Here is a 6,030-nt window from a genome sequence, read left to right as displayed (position 1 = left end):
TTCTAGATGATATCTTGCCTTCGGTTTACTTGTTTTGAAGGGTCCATGATAATTTCTCAAGGGGAAAACAATGCTGTACAAAGTTAGAGCTGGAAGGACCTAGGAAGTGAAGCTGCCTCTGATTTTCAAGCTGGGGTTCATAGCAAGGCAGGGTGGGGAAGATTAAGCCAGGAGGGCTGTTTTGTTTTGTAATATTGGCTTCTATGGAATACATAATTCTCCTACTAAAAATTAGAAGTTTGCGAAGAAGTGGCATGGTCCAGCTTATTTCATAGGTGGGGAAACTGAGGCCCAGAGAGACGGGCAAGTAATCAAGGTCTCCAGAGAGTCCATGGCTGGGCTGGGCTGAGCTCCTGGTCTCCTGGGTCTGTCTGCTGTTTGTGAGGCAGCACATGTGCGGTTCTCAGCCCACAGGGCAGGAATCCATTGGTTCTGGCCTCATCTGTGTCCCTGACTTGCTCTGTGACCTCTCGGAAGTCATTCACTCTCTGGTCTCACTTCCTCCATCTGAGCAAGGAGGCCCCTGGAATGTGCTGTCCTTTAGAGGATCTGCCACCTGAGATGAAAAAACACTGGCCTTGACCTGAGGAAAGCTGCTTTGCAGGGTGATGATCTGGGTTTGCTGCAGGAATTCAAAAGACATTGACAAAGGGGCAGAGGAAGTTTAACTTCCAAGAAGTAAGTCAAGGTTCCGCCTAATGGTGGAACACAGACAGAAGGCCATCCTCTCTCCCTTCAGCCAGAATCAGCCAAATATGTGTAAACACTGTCCCTTAGGTGGGGATGTAGACAGCAGAGTGGTGCCCGCGACCACTGACTGCCACCACCAAAGCCCCGAGGTCATAGAGCCTGCCTCCTCCAGGATGACGCAGGTAGATTTCAGCCCAAGGTGACAGGAGAGGTCCCCAGGAGGTGGGGAGCCCCAGCTCTGGAAGTGTGGCAGCAGAGCCCCATGGGCACCCACCCAGGAGGGCTTCTGGAGAAGGATGATTGTAGTGGGCAAGGAAATGGAACCACATGACCCTGACTTCCCTTCCAGACTGACAGTTTTTCTGTGTCTCTCTATTGTATATTCTAAGCCCTTTCTCTAAGGTGCTGTCTCTCACAGTGGTCAGTACAACAGCCCAGCTAGAGGCAGGGAATGCTGGAAGTTAAATGTGCCCCTTCTTACCAAGGCTGTGCCAGCCATGAGTTTTGCCCAAAGCACAGGGTGATCCTGGAACTAAGATGGGAACTTCAGAGGCCACTCAGGCCTAGTATGTTTCAACCCAGGCTGTACCTTTGAATTCCTTTGGGAGCCTTCAGGAACCACAGATGTACAGGCCCAACCCCAGACCATTGATGCAGAATCTCCAAAGTAGGGCCTGGCCTGGTATATGTTTTTTAAGTTCCCAGATGATTCTGCAACACAGTCAGGACAGAGACCCAGTGGACTGGTTCATCTGTACCTATTTTCAGTGAAGATGAGGATAGTGAGCGCCAGACAGGATCAGGGACTCCAACCCCATCTTCTAAGTCCAGGCTGAAAGCTCCTATAAAGTAGGAAACATCATCCTGGGGGTCTCTGGGACCCCTGACTGCAGCACGATGAAGGCTCTGTACTCCTGATGGCCCCCTCCCCTTGCCATGGCTGAGTTGCCTCATTTGCCCACACACACACCAGATGCCCACGTTCCCTGTCGTGTTTACTAAGTTGCTGGGCCCTGCCAAGCTTGCCAAAGGCCGAATCTCAGGCATTGTTGGGGAAGCAGAGCTCCACTGAATGGGGTTATCTCCCCCCACCTCATCTGTGACCAGCTGTTCACAGTTTACAAAGCCCTCTCAGCCCCACTCACTGACCCGTCCTACTCTAAACAGGTGAGCTAGGCTCTGTTATCCCCAAGTTCAAAGGGAATACCTAGCCTCAAGAGAATGAAGAATCATCAAGCCCAAAGGCACAAGCTGAAAGGCAGGAAGGTGAGGTCCTTATCTGGGGAGCTGCCCACATGCCTCCTCCACACGGAGCCTTCCTGCTCAAGCTCTCCCCACCCCTAAAGGACCCGTACCTCATGCTTAAAAACAATACGAAGGCATCCATGAACAAACTTCTTTTCCTTTTTTTTTTTTTTTACATCTACAATAAATTATTTAAATTATTTCACAGCAAGGGAGAGGGATAGGTAATTTTTATCAGATATTTTTTTAAGCCATTTTTTAAAAATTGTTTTTGTTCTTGGCTGATGAAGTAGGACTTGCCCAGCATTTGCAGGGCCCTCAGGCTCAGGACAAGCAGACTATGTACTCATCTCCTTGCTCCATACCCTAAGAACCCCCTGACTATTGACTCAGGAACTTTCTGAGAGTGAAGACAGCACTGGGAGATGAGCTCTGGGGTGTATCTACAGTCATTTGAGATTGTATCATAGAGGGAAGCAGGAAGTCAGAAATCGAGCTATACTTTTAATACAAAACCGTGCCTGAAATCCTTTGATTGTTTTAATATTGTTTCTGAAATTCCTTGTATCTTTATTAAAAAAAAAAACTAAAAGTGAAAATAAATAGATGTGGAATTGTGCAATGAAAAGAAGGTAACAAAATAATAAACATCTGCCTAGACATTTTAACACATGGAGTTTTCCTTGATTTGTTTCACAAATACAAGTTTCCCTCGCTATCTGAAAGTAGAAGGTGCTCACGAAACCTTTCATACGCCAAAGTGGCTAAAAAGTGAAGAAGCAATTATCTTAATGCAAAATAAGTCAAGGTGAAGCAAGATGCTCACAGACACAGTTCAAAGCTAAGACAGCTTAATGTTAAGAATGCTGAGTGTCTTTCCTGCAGAAGGAGTTTGACAGTGCCACTCTAACTGCCTGGGGTGCTAGGAGGTGCCTGATGCCTCTATAATAACTCCACAAAACAAATGCTGAATTTCTTTTTATTGCTTTTTTACCTTTTTTTTTTTTCTAATAAAAGCGAAAATCCGCTTCAGTTTTCTGTTAGTGAAAACAAATACTAATGTAGGTCTTTTGTGAAAGCAAGATGGCATACAGTGAACTTTTGGAGGGAGCTTGGGAGAGGAGGATATTTTGTAGGGACAGATGCAGGAGAGATCTGTTGCGAAAAGCCAGGAAAGCAGTTGGATGGAGAGGTGCAGGGCCTAGGGAGTGTCCTGCAGAGATGGTTAAGAGCTCTTTGGACAGTTTGAGATCGAGGAGGATGAGATGACATCAGAAGAGTGACTATGTGGGATCTTGGAAGGTCAGAGAAAAGTGTGTTTCAGGGAGATGTGATGAGTAGTACCAGTTGCCCCCCGCAGTCCAGGGGAAAGACGACCAGTGAGGTTCACCCACTTCTAGCAACTTGAAGTGCTTCTCCTTATACTGAATGGGCTCTCCCTGGAATTCTCATCTGCCCTTGTACTTACCCACAAGTGCCAGGTTCCAGGCAAAGTGCTGGGAATAATATCAGGTAAGCAAGACAGTCACTGCTTTCTCAGAGTTTAGAATCAGCTAAGCCAACAGCCTCAGAAACTGAGCTGTTTCATGCAGCCAAAATAAATCCTTTCATTCTTTCAAACAACCAACTTTTGCTGAGAGCCATCTGCATGCACAAGACTTAGAGGTGCAGAAATGAAGAAATGTGATCTTGGCCTTCCAGGAACCAAGTGCAAGGTTATGTAGAGAATCCTTGTGTGTTGACCATGTTGTGTTATTGAGACTGGTAGATGAGGAAATGTGGGAGACTAGAGGACAGGTGGGACTTCCCTGGTGGCTCAGAGGTAAAGAATCCATCTGCTAATGCAGGAGAAAGTTTGGAAAGTTTAGTCCCTCAGTCGTGTCCGACTCTTTCTGACCCCATGGATTGTAGACTACCAGGCTCCTCCGTCCACGGAATTTTCCAGGCAAGAGTACTGGAGTGGGTTGCCATTTCCTTCTCCAGAGGATCTTCCCAACCCAGGGATCGAACTCAGGTCTCCCGCACTGTAGGCAGACACTTTACCGTCTGAGCCACCAGGGAAGTACGTAGGTTCAATCCCTGGGTCAGGAAGATCCCCCTGGAGGAGGAAGTGGCAATCCACTCCAGCATTCTTGCTTGGGAAATCCCCTGGACAGGGGAGGCTGGTGGACCATAGTCCATGGGATTTGCAAAGAGTCAGACCCGACTTAACAACTAAACAACAACAACAGCAATACCTACTTGTTTGGGCCAGAAACCAGCCTGGGAAACAGGCAAGACAGATTTGGTTCCTGGCCTCCAAAGAGTCCTCTGTTGTGGTTGGAAGGAAAGGGAGGCCAAGGTAGGGGACATCGCCGGCTGCTCTTGGAGGGGAAGCAAGGAAGGCTTCCTGGAGGAAACGATATTTAGGCAGAAACCTGAAGGATAAATAGGAGTAAACAAGGCAAAGGGCATTTGAGGAAAACAGTGTTCCACACAGAGAAAACTACCTACTCCCTGGTCTGGAAACAAGCAAAGGGTAGCATAGACAGGGCAGAGTTCATGGGTATTAAGAGCCAAGGGGGGACTTCCCTAGTGGTCCAGAGGGTAAGAATCTGCCTGGCATAGGTTCAGTCCTGTTCCTGGAAGATTCTCACATGCCATGGGGCAACTAAGCCGACGTGCCACAACTGCTGAGCCCATGTGCCCTAGAGCCTGTGCGCCACAGCAAGAGAAGCCTACGTGCAGCAACGAGGACCCAGAACAACCAGATATAAAACTTTTAAAGAGGCAAGGACCTTGTAGGCAGGAGCTGAGACTCTTTCCCTGTAGCTTTATTGAGGTGTGATTGACAAAAATTGTATATATTTATGTTGCTTGTGATTTCTTGAGGTGGACAAGGTAATGACTTAATATATAAATATACTGTGAAATGGTCATCACTATCAAGTTAATTAACACATCCAAGTTAATTAACACCTCACATTACCATTTTTGTGCATGGTAAGAACAATAAACTGGAAAATTCTGAAAGAGATGGGAATACCAGACCACCTGACCTGACTCTTGAGAAACCTCTATGCAGGTCAGAAAGCAACAGTTAGAACTGGACATGGAACAACAGACTGGTTCCAAATAGGAAAAGGAGTATATCAAGGCTGCATATTGTCACCCTGCTTATTTAACTTATATGCAGAGTACCTCATGAGAAACGCTGGACTGGAAGAAACACAAACGGGAATCAAGATTGCTGGGAGAAACATCAATAACCTCAGATATGCAGATGACACCACCGTTATGGCAGAAAGTGAGGAGGAACTCAAAAGCCTCTTGATGAAAGTGAAAGAGGAACGTGAAAAAGTTGGCTTAAAGCTCAACATTTAGAAAACTAAGAGGGGGGTTCATGTTTGGGAACACATGTAAGAATTAAAGATTTTAAAATTAAAAAAAAAAAGAAAACTAAGATCATGGCATCTTGTTCCATCACTTCATGGCAAATAGATGGGGAAAGAGTGTCAGATTTTATTTTGGGGGGCTCCAAAATCACTATAGATGGTGATTGTAGCCATGAAATTAAAAGACGCTTACTCCTTGGAAGGAAAGTTATGACCAACCTAGATAGCATATTAAAAAGCAGAGACATTCCTTGGCCAACAAAGGTCCATCTAATCAAGGCTATGGTTTTTCCAGTGGTCATGTATGGATGTGAGGGTTGGACTGTGAAGAAAGCTGAGTGCCAAAGAATTGATGCTTTTGAAGTGTGGTGTTGGAGAAGATTCTGGAGAGTCCCTTGGACTGCAAAGAGATCCAACCAGTCCATTCTAAAGGAGATCAGTCCTGGGTGTTCTTTGAAAGGACTGATGCTTAAAGCTGAAACTCCAATACTTTGGCTACCTCATGCGAAGAGTTGACTCATTGGAAAAGACTCTGATGCTGGGAGGGATTGGGGGCAGGAGGAGAAGGGGACGACAGAGGATGAGATGGCTGGAGGGCATCACCAACTCGATGGATGTGAGTTTGAGTGAACTCTGGGAGTTGGTGATGGACAGCGAGGCCTGGCATGCTACAATTCATGGGTTCACAAAGAGTGGGACACGACTGAGCAACTGAACTGAG

Source organism: Capricornis sumatraensis, chromosome 6 (genome assembly GCF_032405125.1).
Source record: "Capricornis sumatraensis isolate serow.1 chromosome 6, serow.2, whole genome shotgun sequence".
In the NCBI taxonomy this organism is placed as follows: Eukaryota; Metazoa; Chordata; class Mammalia; order Artiodactyla; family Bovidae; genus Capricornis; species Capricornis sumatraensis.
Note: the sequence above shows the minus strand (reverse complement) of the source record.